Here is a 17028-nt window from a genome sequence, read left to right on the forward strand (position 1 = left end):
ATAGGTCTTACGGCCACGATAGGATAGGTGTGAAAGCGGGAAACCACGAAAGACAATTTTCAGGGCAGTGGACGGTGGGGTTCGAACCCACATTTTCCCGAATGCAAGCTGACAGTTGCGCGCCCCTAACAGCACGACCAACTCACTCGATTGTCCTAGAGTTGGCTCACTACTGGATATTAACACTTCTTTTAAAAATGTGACGCAATATAAACTGCTTCACATAGAATGCATTTCCAAAAAACATCAATAGATCTCAAGTGAATTGGACTGATTGAAGATAAAAGTTTAGAAAAAGAAAAAGTCGAAAATTGCAGTCACTGGCCTTCGAATATCAATAGTTCTCTCTGGAGACGATCAGTCAGAAGCACTTTTTGTCACCCGCCAACTGGATGACATTTACCTGTAAAAGAGGAAAAGAGCCAATTTATTTCAAGTCTCCCAAGAACTTAAGTGTATATGGCAGCATAGAGAGCATCAGAGAAGGGAAAACATATTCTTGAAAGGAAAGTAAAGAAATGACACACAACACATCTTTACTCTATAGAACAGTTTTAAAATAACAGCACTAACATTTAAGCCATGAAGCAGACATCAAGAATCCAAAGAATATTAAAACAAAAATTGTAAGCCATTCTGAAAGACGAACACCATGAAAAGTGAGTACTCCCATAGAGTACGGTATTATTATTATACTGATTATTATTATTGATATTATTAGTATTTGCTAATGGCTTTAAGTCGCACCGACACAGATAGGTCTTATGACAACGATGGGATATGAAAGGTCCACAAGTTAGAAGAAAGCGGCCGTGGCCTTAATTAAGGTACAGCCCCAGCATTTGGCTGGTGTGAAAATGGGAAACCACGGAAAACCTCCAGGGCTGCCTACAGTGGGATTCGAATCCACTATCTCCCGGATGCAAAATTGCACGCTCACTTGCCTTCTGTAAGTGAAATGGAAAAGGGAATTAATCTTTACAATGGTGGGCCCTCCTTACTGATGCCACTTACACATGAGTTGGAAAATTACTCCAAGCCTACTGCCAGTCAAAGTCAATGTGAGGAGTACTGATTACAATAGCAGACACACCCTTTCTTGATCGCTACAAATCGACAATATATATATATATATATCGACATACAAAATTATATGCATGTTTTAAATATTGCAGACCTTCATTTCGAGATTTACTGGTCCTAAACGTTACATCATATCAACAAACGATTTACACCACAAGACTCCCCATTCATCGTTCTACATGTTTGGTCCTAAGACATTTTCTCGTATCACTAGTATTTATGGGTTATATTGCGTCCGAAAATTTCAATAGTGTGAAATTTGGGTATATTTTTTATACTTTACAATATTTTCTGCATACTTACTGTATGTATAAGCTAGAATAATGTAATTTGGTTACTGTATGGTCATTGGTCGTATCAATGTGCGTACAAACCTTGATGACTACATCTTTCTTACAAGCGTGTCAATGAAATATACGTGTGAAAATCACAAAATGTACGTACAATCGAGAAATACAGCCAAATCTAACGTATAAGGGAGAGAAATACGACAAAAACTTATAGGACCAAAGTTGTAGATCACTCCAAATTCAACGGCGATTGCCATCCGTTTTGTGATAGGACTTACCGTTTAGCCACCAAATAGCTCGAAATGAATGTCTGTACCGTCATTAGAATTGCCTCGATATTTAGATATTCTTCGGGGATAAAATGTTAAAAAGTTTATGATCTTGAAAGTTTTCCGTCGGTTACAGGCTAAAACTTATAACGTTTGCAAAATTTCAATTTTCTAGCTCGTCTGGCAGATTGCCCCGCATTCTTTATTTTGGGGGAAGGTGGTAAAAATGAGGACTTTCAGGAAACTAAAGCCAAAAATCATGCAGATGGTCATTATTAGCCTTTAAACGGATAGCTGTGCTAAAATTTCGCCAAAATAGTTCATGTACAGACACACGGTCGTTACTTATATAGATAGATAAAGAATCTGATCTTCGTACAACACATTTGGGCTATGTCCACTGGACTTAGCCTGAAAAACCGACCGTTCATGATATCTCCCTTATTGATCCTCCTATCGAAAAGATGCACATGATAAAAAAGTTTTAGAAATTGAATTCCATTGAGGATGGTAGATTTCCATTAACTTTGGATGTGCATACTTTGCGGGAGTGCAACATCATGGTTTCAGTTTCGTCTAAAGCCCAAGTAAAGGTATTCATAAATAATGTGGCCCTAAAACCTACCCCAAGGACAGGTGGATTCTAAATATCCAGTTTGGTAGAAATATATCCAGTAGTTTTCAAGTTATAAGAACTCAGACAAACAAACAAACGGACAAACAGACAAACCGACAAACAGACACCAAAGCTAAAACATATGCAGATGGTCACTATTACACCTGAAACAGATAACTATAGGGAAATTTCGCCAAAATAGTCAATGTAGAAAAACACGGTCGTTACTATTTTATTTATATAGATTACTAGCAAATGAGCCCGTGCTTCACTACAGTTTTCTACACCGTATACGGATTTCTACGTAAATTACTTTACATGCGGCGATTGAGATTTTATTAAATTGCATGCCACTTAGCATTATCGAAGAAATATCGTGGGGAGGTTCCCATAATTTCTTTCCCGTGTAAGGTGCGAGTTGTAGAGCTGTTATGATAATGCAGGCCAGACATTACAATGAAACTTCCCTACTCGATTGTGAATTTCAGTCGCCAAGTAAGCCTAACTTGCCTACTACCGGTCAAAAGCGATTTTGGGAGTTTTCCTGAAAATGGCAGGCCACCTTTCCTACTTCCAGACACGTTCCAGTTGAGGAGCTATCATTATAACGTCAGGCACGTTCACGATTGCCAATCGAAATTGAGTTATACTGTTATCATTATAATGACAGGCCCTTTCTCCTAATGCCAGCCAACTCACTGCCAGTAAAACTCGAGTTGGTGAGTTTGGATTATAATAGCAGGCCACTTTCCCTAATCCCAGTCACATTTTAAATGGGTAAACTTGTTTATAATGGTGGGCACCCTTGCTTACTGCCAGACAGAATCGGGTAGGGGAGATTTGGACAAAACTGCATGCTCCATTGCCTTCTGCTAGTCAAACCAAAAAGGGAATTCTTCACTGAAATGGTGGGCCCTTGTTACTAATGCCAGTTACACAGGAGTTGGAGAAGGACCGCATTCCTACTGCCAGTCAAAGTAGATGTGGGAAGAATTGATTATAACAGGAGACGCCCTCCTGCTGACAGTCACTATCATTTTGTAGAGTGTTAATAATAATGACACACTCACCCTTTCTAAACCGCTACAATGAATATATATTGATATACGGAGGTATATGCACACTTACAATACAGCAGACATTCATTTACAGATCTACTGCTCCTAAAGGGTGCATCATATCGACAAATGGTTTGCGTTATCAGACGCCGATTTTATTGTTCTACAAGTTTGGTTCCAAAACATTTTCTCGTATCTCCCATATTTATGGGTTAAATCGAGTTAGAAAATTTCAATAGGGTGAAATTTGGGTACGTTTTGAACACTTTACATTAGTTTTCGCATACTTACGTGCAAGCTAGAATCATGAAATTTGGCTTGCATTGGCGATCAGTCTTCTCAATGTACACGCCAAACTTGATGACTCTAACTTTATTACAAGTGTATCAAACGATGAAATATAGGTGCCAAAATCACCAAATTTACGAACAATCCAGAAATACAGCCCAATCTAACTTTTAAGGGAGAGACGTACGTCAAAAAGTCATAGGACAAAAGTTTTAGATCACACCGAACTAAACGGAAATTGTGCCATTCGTTCTGTATACGACTAACCATTTAGCCAACAAATGCCTCAAAAGGAATGCCTGTAAATTCATTTAAAATTGCCTCCATTTTTCGATATTTTTCGGGGGTAAGAAGTGAAAAATTTGAACATCTTGGAATATTCCCGTCGGTTATAGGCTAAAAGCTAAAATTTCGCCAAATTTCAATTCTCTAACTCGTCTGACAGGTTGTGCCGCCATCTTGATTTTGGGGGAAGGGGTATAAAAATTAGTAAATTCCTAAAAATTTGTTAAGCTCACGAAAGCTATAAGTTGTCGCTTTGGATAAATTATACGACTGCGTTCTTATGCTGAGCCAAATATTTGAATCCCCCCAAGCGTACCCCCTTCAGGGAATTTTGAGAGTTTTCGGTTTTTCTAGGGATCCTGGGGTCAAGTTTCAAATTTCTGAGATTTCTCATTAATTCACGTCTATTTTCATTTTTATACCTTTATACAATAAATCGCTCCAGACCGACTTGCTTTATAGATAACAGATAAGCATGAGCACGTTTAAAAGTGCAGACCTCCACTCCGAGATTTACTACTCCTAAACGATACATCATATCAATAAACGATTAGCGCCATCAGACGCCTCTTTTCTCCATCTACATGTTTGGTTATAAACATTTTCTCGTGTCTCCCACATTTATGGGTTAGATTGAGTTCGAAAATTTGAATAAGGTGAAATTTGTGTGATTTTTTAACGCTTTACATTATTTCTTGCATACTTATGCATAAGATAGAATCATAAAATTTGATTCCCATATGGCAATCTATCGTGTCAATATGTGCACCAAACTTGATGACTATCTTTCCCATAAGTGTGTCAAACAATGAAATAAGCGTTTAAAAATCAATAAATTCACGAACAATCCAGAAATACAGCTCAATCTAACGTATACGGAGGAGATATGCTACAACATGTCATAGAACCAAAGTTGTAGATCACTCCAAATTGAACGGAGGTTGTGCCACACGTTTTGTGATTGGACTTACCGTTTAGCCGCGAAATGCCTGAAACGAAGATCTGCACCGTCATCCATAGACGCTTGGGAAAATTACTGCAGGACAGAGTGAAGAAGAGGGAAGAAATCTGGCTCGATTTTTACTCAACGGGGGCGATGATAAATAGAACATGGACAAAGACTAATCAAGACATGCGACATTTCGTTAACTCGATGGCGGTTCATGGGTATCACCATAAACTGTGCAACACTGAGTACTTCTATGACCCTGACGGAACCTGTGTTTGCAAGCTGTGCAGTGAGAATTTCAGTCGATATCATGTAATTACATGCAAAAACCGGGCATTATCCATTGTGAACTTCTGTAATAGTGAGAGATGATAGTACATATGACAAACTTTGTTTATACCATGCACAATTTGTGTGCTGTATCTTTATTAATTATGATGATTAATAAAGAGTTTATTGTTAACGCTAAAAAGTATGCAGAAGCTCATAATTACACCTGAAGCGGATACCTGTACCGAAATTTCGCCAAAATAGTCAATGTACAGACAGACGGTAGTTACGATTTTACTTATATAGATTATTGTGTCTCCTTTCAGCCAACTATGGACTGCGGTTATACAACTTCATTCTACTTCTTATTTCTCGGCATTTTCCCTTTCGCAAGTATTCCTTCCACCTCAGACTCATTCTCAGTCGTTCTTCCTCTTACAACACACCTTTCATCATTATTCTCTTTTTTTAATATCTATCGGGCGAGTTGGCCGTGCGGTTAGGAGCACACGGCTGTGAGTTCGCATCCTGGAGAACCCCAGGTAAATGCTGGGGATATACCTTAATTAACGCCACGGCCGCTTCCTTCGTATTCCTAGGCCTTTCCTGTCCCATCGTCTCATAAGACCTATCTGTGTCGTTGCGACGTAAAGCAACTAGCAAAAAATATGTTCAATATCTGCTTCTCACAGTTTTCGAGGTGGAACACTTCTATTGTTTTGGGGATGTTCGTGGGCCGTTGAGGGTCACAAAACATCGAAAGAATACTTTCTAGACAGCACATGTGATAAGAGTATCAAATATCTCGTTGAAATGTGGAAGAACCCATGTACGTAGCGACCACGGCATAATGTCATCGGTTAATGTTGGTATCTGGGTCGCTAACAGTGAACGGAGTTTCGATATTTCCGCTCAAACTCCTCCATGGATAGCACCATTTCGTCAGTAACCTCCAACTGGTCATCTAATATTCTGTAGGCTACTACTCCTGGAGATTTCCGATATAGAGTCTGAGAGTTTCTGTATTCAGCAGCCATTCTCGCTTGGCAAAACATCTCTTGGTCTTTCCGTTTGTACCTCCTTAGCTTCCTTGCGCTCCTCTGTTGCTTATCTTCCACTCTAATAGACTGGATTCACCATTCCCTAAGTTGAGATCAATTATATTTCTCATTGAAAGGGTTACCTAGAGCTGGAGATCCTCAAGGAACTTACATTTATGTCCGGCCTATTTATTATGCTCTGGTAGGTCATCTTTGAGTAAGGACGAGGGTGAGACCATTGCATTTTTGCCATTTGTGGGTGGCTAAAATATTTCAGCTGAATTATCAGCCATCTAAGTAATACAATCGCCGTGCCGCGCGGCTATCAAGCAGTGTAGCTCTGGACTTCGCCGTGGTAATACACCGTGTTATCTATTATTAGGTTCATAATAGTGAGTTCCACAAGTGCAAGGCAAAAGCAAAACTAAACACTGAATAACTCAGAAAATTATGGTGTGAAAAAGTGCGAAAAATTTCTTACGTTCGCAAAAATTTCGCTATATGTAGATAATAAATCAAAATTATTGAGAAGACATTCCAGAGGATAGAGTGGGTTACCAAAATTCCAAAATGTTAAAAATCACCAACGTCCAGTGTCAAAAGACTCATCGGGCGCGTTCAAAGATAAGCCGGACGTGCGTCGTGAGGTGATTTCCGCGCTATTGGAGCCCAAGCCAAGTTGAACTTGCGTCCGTAATATTGACGGCGATCACTTATCGTATTGTATTTGCATTTGGGAGATAATGGGTTCGAATCCAACCGTCGATAGTCCTGTAGAGGGTTTTCCGTAGTTTCCCATATTCACACCCGAAAAATGTTGGGGCTGTAGCTTAATTACGGCCACGGCCATTTCCTCCCCAACTCCAAGCCCTTTCCTATCCCCTTGTCGCCATAAGACTCTTGTCCATGATGATGTTGACTGTAATGTTAAGCTTGCACTCTTGGGTATCGAACTTGGGTCTGTAAAGTTAACGCCCTTGTAAAGTTAAGCCTGCAATGTTAGTCAGCACATTCCATGACGTGGAGACCTCTCCCAGGCGCTAGCGGTGGTGGTGGCAGCCGAACTGTCCAAAATACACTACTCAATTTGAAAACCGTGTAAATAATCTATAAGTAGAATGTTTTTAAAATTATTTAATGGAATATCATATAATTCCCAGATGTAATAAGTTTCTGCTGGTTTTTGTTCCGAATCATAAAAGTGTCCCTTTATTAGCGGCCATGCTATATAGTAACGTACTTGAAAAGAGGAAGGTCCAGAAAGAAAGCGGCGTGCACATCCATATTTCGTGGTTAAATCAGACCACGGGACCACATGTGACACCACGAACCACGAGTTGCTGTTCGCTCCATCTCCTCGAGATCCGTCGATATCTGTAATAATACTTGTGACAAAACTTCACTAGGTAAATGAAATGTTCTGAAATTTTGTAAAAAAAAACCGAAATATCTCGGTATCTTCATTCACCGAAAATCTCTCTAAGTCTATTGAAAATAAAATAATAAGTCAGAGTGAACCGAAAATGCCCAAGATCTCCTACACTGGGCGCCAGCGAGCCTATGTACAAAGTAGCCGAACGCCACGAGCCACAACCAAGTAGTTGTTAACTTACCGCTTGCGTCTAGTCCAAGTTAAGTCAGAAGCACTCAGAAGATATAATCGAGTCAATAAAGATTGGAAATAGTGTGATTTCACAACATTGGCTAGAGCTCACTCAGAAAACAAAAGGAAATTAAAACTTAACTCTACGTATTCTATTATTTTTAACGGAGCGAGTTGGCCGTGCGGTTAAGGGCGCGCAGCTGTGAGTTTGCATTTGGGAGATAATGGGTTCGATTCCCACTGTCGGCAAACCCTGAAGTGGGTTTTCCGTAATTTCCCATATTCACACCCTGAAAATGCTGCGGCTGTAGCTTAATTACGTCCACGGCCACTTCCTCTCCACTCCTACCCCTTTCCTGTCCCACAGTCATGAGACCTATCTGCCGATGCGACGTAAAACCAGTTGTTTAAAAAAATATTCTAATACCCACCCAACACCCGTGCAACGTATTCTACGTTAAAACGACCTGCGGCTCTGGTTTCGACACATCACCCAAATAATTTCTTCATGTTTAACATCAACATGGGTTGATAGAGTCTCAGCATTTTGCAGGTGCAAAATAAGGCTTACCAACAGTGGTGTTTTAACCCACCTTGTACTTCTGTGCTGCTAATTGTAAGTCCGTGAAACTGAAAGAACAGTCTTATATTTGTAAATGCTCCGGGAAAGCAAACCTCCAAAAGAAGACTCCTACTATTTAGTATTTTTTAAATCTTTTATATAGTTTTGAAAATTATTTATGTGATATGAATATTGTGTCAGTGTGCATTAAGACGTTATTCCAAATAAAGGAGCAAATTTTAAAATAACTGTGTAGGAATTATTTACGTAGGAGCATTCGATATTTCATTTCCGAGTGGGATGAGAGAGCATTGGCTTCACGGCACTACTCAAATAATATATAAAGCGTCTCTGACGCAGGAAAGCTAAATAATTTCTGAAGAGCATTCCTTCGTCAAGAACTCTTAAAACCAATTTCTGCCAGTGAATGAGATCAGAGTTGACGTCTCCCGAGCGTCGGCACCTCCCCTGCCTTATTGAGAATTCAACAGAAGCATCAAGAGATTTCCACTTCTTTAAACATATCAAGCATCATCTATTGGGGCTACGCAGGGAAGGCAGGACCGATTTGATGTTTCCCAGTACCGTACGCTGTGATGTACTCATCTGTAAGAGGAAGGTAAATTACATACCAAATAAGTTCAAAATCTTAATACCGTTCATTACGGACAGAGTCAGGAATGTCTTGCCGAAACAGATTAGAATGCAAAGCAGTACAACTACTCTTCAGAATTAGGGGCTGCCTGGCTGAGGCCTTAAAGGCATGGTCGGTTCACCCGGACCGATGTCGGTTTGATTCACCGACAGGAAGTCGATAAAATTTAAGAAAGCCGGTGTGAGTAGCTCAAACGGTTGAGGCGCTGGCTTTCTGACTCCAACTTGGCAGGTTCGATCCTGGCTCAGTCCCGTGGTATCTGACGGTGCTCAAAAACGTCAGCCTCGTGTCGATAGATTTATTCGGGACTAAATTCCTGCACCTCGGCGTCTCCTAAACCGTAAAATTAGTTAGTGGGACGTAAAGCAAATAACATCTCTAAATAAAAGAGTTGACTAAACTAGCTTTGGCAAATCCGTCCCTCCGTTCTATTGGGCCAATTTCCTTCATTTTTGTTTTGTTCTCTCCAGAATTACCTGCCGGTGAATCACGAGACACTGATAGGTCTTTAAGTTCAACCAACTTTGAGTAATCATAAAATCAAATCATTAAATGATCACTGCAATATTTTCAGGCGACGACTAATTGTACTGTACTTTAACAGATTGCTAAGCCACTAACACTTTCATTGATATTCTGCTATATGTGATATTCATCCTTAGTAATGTGATTGCATGCAGCCATATTGATTACTACCTGTCAAGCCAGAGAGTATACACTTCCACTTATCACGGAAGAATACTATTCCTTGCTAGATACTCTTTGATTCTCTGACTTTTCCCAGATTCCAAATATATTCAACAGATAACAGAGCGTTCCTATCATTTACATGCTGCTAAGAGAAAAAAAGTCTAAGTGCAAACAGACCTCATCATGACATACGCCTTAGACATTATCTGGGAACACCTATCAAAGATAACCTAGCTACACTAGAAAGAGAGAAGGCTATGTATCTTAAAAATGTTCTTTGCCAGGCAAAAGGCGTTCTCTCAAGACTAACCCATGAGCTCAGAAGACAACAGTTCTATACAGAAGAACTTCGATTAAAAATACCATTGCCTTCAACGACACAATACCAGTCTTCACATCAAGTATTCCCGGATAAAAAATAACGAATATATGGATAGACTTTTACCAAACAGATGGCATGATGATGTCATAGTGGGTGAATTCTCACTAGGTACTGCGGCATACCATAACGCGCTTCGTATTAAATGTTCATAAAACTATTGAAAAGGGCAGACAGAACAACATCTTGAATATGACAGCCATATCAAGACGAGCCTATCTGGCATAATTATAACGAATGCTGCGTAGGCGTGGGGGTGCTCTAGTTATTATTAAATTTAAGAAATGAAATTTCCAGTTCCGGAGGTGCATATAGTCCTGAGGTTCACTCAGCCTACACTAACAATGAGTACCGGGTTTATTTCTGGGGGCAAAGGCGGCCGGACGTAGAGCTAACCACTCTACCCCACGAAGTGCCGAGGTTACTGACAGTGGAAGCCTGTACCTTCCACGCCTCCTGAGGCCTTCATGGCCTGTACGGAGATGACTTTGGTTTGTATTTTGTCTCTTCAGAATGAAGTGCCCAGTAGAGAATTACAATTAAATTTCACCGATTGACGGTGTCATATTCAGGAATTTTAGTTTTTTCAGTCGTAAGATCGATACCACATAAGGGCAAAACGCTGATTATTTCACGACGAAAGAGCCTAAAATGTATTAACATTGATACGATAATGCCAACCAGTGAAATTAAATTATGATTCCCTGGACATATATTTTTTATATAAAAGAAGATGAATTCAAATACGAAATATCATTTTTGCAAATGAAAATACGTATCTCCCCTAGAGCATTCTCGCTACATTGTGCTTCAAAGGGGGATTACAAAGTGTCTCAAAAGTGTGCTAGACAGTACCTTGGAGAGGTGTGGCATTCCAACTGATGAACTCGTTGCTGCATTAGGGCGAACACTGATCATTTCGCAATATCGGGAAAGCCTAAAAAGTTTCAGTGTTGATATAAGTGTACTCTCACCCGAACTAAGATCCTGCAGGAAGAGTTGCATAAATAGTAGGCGTTGTAACAGGTCGAACCAAAACATTATTTTCTTTACTGGCGTCATCGGTCCTTGGGCTGATCTGATGCAGCTTGCAAACCCATCTCACCTTACTCTATCCCACATCACATACTAACTTTCCCACTACAGATAATCCGGCCCACCATATTCCACCCGGCGTTCTCCCGGTGCCAACTGGGCCCCAGCTCTTCGCGCTCGCCTAGGTAATCACGGATATGACCTCGCAACAACTTACGTAAATGCTCATGTATATAGGTGCCGACCTTCTAATGATATACCGTGACCATTAAGGCCCTGAAGATCGGCCTGGTTTGATGTAGTCTGCACACCATCCTCTCCTGGGATGATCTCTTCATTGCTACTTAATTAACACATTCTAGTCCGGCTCCATGGCTAAATGGTTAGCGTGCTAGCCTTTGGTTACAGGGCACCCGGGTTCGATTCCCGGTACGGTAGGTAATTTTAACCATCATTGGTTAATTTTGCTGGCACGGGGGCTGGGTGTATGTGTCGCCTTCATCATCATTTCATCCTCATCCTGACGCGCAGGTCACCTACGGGCTTCAAATCAAAAGACCTGCACCTGGCGAACCAACATGTCGTCGAAGATTCCCGGCACTAAAAGCCATACGCCATTTCGTTTCAGCACATTCTACATCCTCGATTGAGTGGCTATGTGATGTGGGTCACACGGCTCTCCGCGTGCACTCGGGAGATAGTGGGTTCGAACCTCTCCTTCGGCAGCCCTGAAGGTTGTTTTCCGTAGTTAACCATTTTCACACCAGGCTAATGGTGGCCACGGTGCTTGTTTCCTAACCCATCGTCGCCATCAGACCTACCTGTGTTTGTGCGACGAAAACAAATTTTAAGTATACATATAACTTATATTTTCTGTAGTACCCGGCTCTGCTCGGGCAGTTCCTTAATAATAACAACAATAATAATGTTATTTGATTTACGTCCCACTTTTACGGTTTTCAGAGATGCCGAGGTGCCAGAATTTAGTCCCGCAAGAGTTCTTTTACGTGCCAGGAAATCTACCGACACGAGGCTGACGTATTTGAGCACCTTCAAATACCACCGGACTGAGCAGGTTCGCACCTGTCAAGTTGGGGTCAGAAGGTCAGTGCCTCAACAGCCTGGGCCACTCAGCCCGGCGGCAGTTTCTTTGAATGTTTGATTTTAGGACTTGTATTAACCGTGAAGTGATTTTTTGTAGATATCTATATTGTGACGTTGACTGATAAGTTACGAACTCGGAGTAGCGGGTGAGAAAGTGCAGAAACCATCGAGAATATGAAGGTATATGTGTGTTCCGGCGTAGCTCTCAACCAAACTTGGTACAAATATGATTTACTATCTGAATAAACGTACTGTTGGGGCAGGACACCCGAACACCCCTAGGGGAGGGGGTGAAATATAAAAATAATCGAAAACGAGCGATATTAGCGTCAAATCCATTGTTTTTGGAGTTATTAAAATGTAACACTCTGAATGCAGTGTAAGTCAAAGTTAAGCCCCATGGTGCTACAACCCTGACGGGCCTTGGCTTACCAAGCGAGCGCTGCTCAGACCGAAGACTAGCAGATTACGAGGTAACACGTTGTCAGTGCGACGAATCCTCTCGGGCGTTTGTTTCTTGTTTTTGTAGGCTGAGGTTGAAATCTCACTGTCAGATAAATCCTCATTGGTAATCACGTAGGCCAAATGGACATGGAAACAACCCTCATATCCAGGTAAAAATGCCTGACCTTGTCGGGAATTGAATCCTGGCCCTCCGGGTGAGAGGCAGGCAGGCAAACTTCCTGAACATGGGGCCAGCCAAGGAATACAACGTACTTAGCAAAATAAAAGACACTCAAGTATTATTTTATTCCATTGCACATAACAGTGACCTTTTCCTTCTTTTTTCTTTCTTTCTTTCTTTCTTTCTTTCTTTCTCAGTCAGTTTACCGTCCAGGTTTGGCCAACACCGTGCTTTATTCAATCTTGAAAAACGCCATAAATTGTTCTTAAAGGGTCCCAACGAAACTACTCTGAACTCCTCACGACGGTATAGAAACTTCATCGGAGTATTTATTTCCCACTTTAACTATTGTTCTTTGCGAGCATTCTGTGAAAATGTGTTGAGATCTGGTTCTGTGCCGTCTTCGACATTAGAATTCATCCTAGATAGAGTCCATCCTCACAGGGTGCAGGGCTTCTAGCGACGGTGCTATTGGCGACGGTCGACTTGCTAGTGAGAGGAGAACTAGTTTTGGCAATTGAGTCATAGTGCCAGCAGCCTACAAAAGAATACCGCCACCTACTTCATTACCATGCGATCTGAAGTTATAATCAAGAAGATGCTAAGCAATTGAAATTAATAAAATATCTGTGTGGCACTGCGAGTGTAAAATTCGTTGTATGCAAGTGATACAACAGATCTAAGAATGAAATGTGTATGATACGACAATATAAAAACAAGAAAGAATGCGAAAAGATCAATAATGTTGGCGTTAGCTAAAACTGCATGCCACTTTTGCGTGAGAACTACGAATATTATTTGAGGGAGGCCTGTCGTAAGGATTCGCATAAGATTTGCTAGACCATGTCCTCCCGAAAGGGCGCCAGAAGACCCGCGGACGTCATTGACTCACGCAGTTTATTGTAATCTGCCTTAAATGTTAGGCCAAGTTCCACCAGCAGCTTTTTATCGCCTTGTAATTTTCTTCTACATGTATGTATGCGCTACCAGCATCATCGCTATATTTACAGTGTCTTTTCCACTACATATTCAGCGATCTTTTATCACATTGTAATTGCTAATAGATTTAAGTCCCACTAACTACTTTTACGGTTTTCGGAGACCCCGAGGTGCCGGAATTTTGTCCCGCAAGAGTTCTTTTACGTGCCAGTAAATCTACCTACACGAGACTGATATATTTGAGCACCTTCAAATATCACCGGACTGAGCCAGGATCGAACCTGCCAAGTTGGGTTCAGAAGGCCAGCGCCTCAACCGTCCGAGCCACTCAGCCCGGCTAATGTACATTAAATTTAAGCGCCTTCTGTAAGCAGATGACGTAATGGTTAGCAGATATCACACGAGAGAACCTCCAACGTCAAGCTGAAGACTGGAATATCCACCTCTCCCAGTATGGACGCCGTCTGAACGTGAAAAACACGGAATATCTGGAGTCAAATCCAAGCCTCGGTACAATTCATGTGACTGGAAAAATCTATTCAAGACTGAATGCTTCAGGTACCTTTGGTCTTTCCTGCAGAGCCGGGGTAAATTCAACCTGGTTGCGGTGGAAGGAGGTCACCGGTGTACTTTGCGAATAAAAAATGCCACATCGTCTCAAATCCAATATATTACTGGACAGTAGTACGGCCAGCTGCGATGTATGGAGCCGAATATCGACCATCTGATACAATTTCCGAACGTAAACTACATGTCATGGAAATGAGAATGCCCCGTTGGACTATGGGTATCTCCCTCATTGACCATGTCAGAAACGACACAGTTCGAGAGCAAATGGGTGTCGCTCCAATTGTGGATAGATTGAGAGAAAAAAGGCTCCGATGGTATGGCCATATTATGCGTTCAGCGCTTAGTACTGTTGCCAAATCTGTCCTCCGTTTTGATGTTGAATGTCTACGCACCAGAGGACGACCGAAGCAGCGTTGGCAAGACACAATAAATGGTGACCTAAAAATCAACTGTCTACAACCGGCTGATACAAAAGAACGGACAAAATGGCGTTCAATGACCAACAAAGGTGACCCTACACCAGCGGGACAACGCTAGAAATAATAAGGATAAGACGATTAAATTTATGCACCTTCAACTCCGTCATTTATACTTACACATTTAATCCAACATTAGTGCCTATGACATAACCTCAAAAAACTTTGTAACGTCACCGCCGTTATGTATTTGTTGGTTGATCTTTATATTCTTTCTTCCAGTTCAGAAAACTTCCGTTTCCTCTTCGTACCTTTTGGGTTAAGTGCGTGTATTGATATTGCGAAGCTTGACAACTCCGCTTCATTTTTAAGGGCTTTGGTAATGTTCTTTGCCCTTGGTTGTGATCTACCAATAGTTGCGTTGAGTCTACTGTGCCATCTTTCAACACAGTGCGTGTTGCAATGCCTTCTCTCTAAACAGTTTCATATCTCCTAAAGTAAGGATTGGTTGTCCAGCTATACATATTTGTTTACTCCTTTTTTTGTTGTTGACACACAGCTACATCACTGCCCCGACTTTCTTTTGCCTTTGTCACCTATAGCAATATCCCTTACATATAAGGCAAGGGTTAACTATCTTAGTTGAAATAAACCCAGGAATGAATCAAAGTTAGACACAGATTGACGAGTTATCAAACAAGGAATTGATATTTATATCTCAAACATCTGTACTGCATTTAGAACAGAGATTTTCCAGGAGCTGTCAAAATTAGTCAACATACTGTCACTAATGGGAAACTCCGGACTTTGAGTAAGTTATGTGTAGTTTGTCGCTAATTGGAAATGCAATGATCACTTCATGATCGGTCACTAATGGGAGTCGCCGCTAACGGGAAGACACTCCTCAGAGATGTAAACGTCACATAGGTGTTAGCTCGAAACACCTGTACCAGACATCTTCGGGGGTCATACAATATTATTAATACTGTTATTATTATTAAGGTAGGGGCTCTCCTCTTAGCAGATTTGGACTTGCAGAAATTCAGGAATATTATAGACAAGGCTAGAAATTTGTATATATGTTACTGAATATATTCTCTACCTACGGGCAAGTTACAATGAAACTGTTATATCGTAAGCGAGGCAATATTTGACACACATAAACACTTAAAACTCAACTACCAAAAATGTGTCCGTGATTTCGTCCCCCACCAAATTTATGGAAAGTTCAATTAATTTAAACATATTTTTTCTTTTCTAACCGTACCGAAAACTTTTCCTGTGAATAATTACTTGAAGACCGAAAATTGTTTCCTCGGTATTTCTTTTAATATAGTCTTTCAGCGTTTATCGCAGGATGGTAAAAGCTCTACTTTCACGTTTGTAACCCATTATCTTGCCCCTTACTGCCTTAATAGCCCTTTCCATAGCCTCCTTATCCAAGTGCTTGCGTTTTCCCATCTGAAAATAACAAAAAAATTCACAATTAGCAAATAAAATGAAAGGGGACGAAATTACGAACATTCCCTGATTTATTATAATGGCCACTGCAGTAACTCACGCCAACCACCCCACTGTAGCGATTACACGTCAGGAATTACACCGCACGACTGAAATGCATTCCAGTATTTCATACACATATCAGTGCTCTCTCTAGGATTAACAGGCTCGTAATTTGAAGGCTGCATTAACTCAGCTCACCATGGAAAATGAATCCTCCTTGTACACGGAAGCTAAACGTGGTTCACACAACCAACTCTCACAACAAGACAAAGGGATGAGGCTACGAGTGTGCGCGTGGCTAAACATTAGGTACCAATCGTGCAAACTGGAAACACCTGGAGGGCGAAATTAGGTGCGGGGATGGAATTTGGACCCCTACCTTCTTCTTCTTCTTCTTCTTATTATTATTATTGGATCAATGCTCATGATATTCGCTTCTTTCAAGACGTTGGAGTTTTTCGACGGTTCTGCCATTTTACCACCACAGAAAATACAATAGTGGAAACATCCTTTCGTATAAGGACGGCATAAGAAAGGTCATTTCGCCGTAAAACTGGCCCAGATGGACATGTGTGACACAAGTTGAACCCATGAGCAGACCGTAATGTGTGAAAAGCGACGGGAAATATGCTTTGTATAATGTAAATTAACAGGTATTATATTAGCCTAGTGTTTAGCCCTATCACAATCAAGTGTAAGATGATAGTTGTATCAAATCCGTTTTCATCGTTATTAAATATACACAATATTTTCTGTGTTATTGAAACCTGGGTCATATTTATTAAATTATTTCAAACGG

The sequence above is a fragment of the Anabrus simplex genome, chromosome 3, assembly GCF_040414725.1.
Source record: "Anabrus simplex isolate iqAnaSimp1 chromosome 3, ASM4041472v1, whole genome shotgun sequence".
Classification (NCBI taxonomy): Eukaryota; Metazoa; Arthropoda; class Insecta; order Orthoptera; family Tettigoniidae; genus Anabrus; species Anabrus simplex.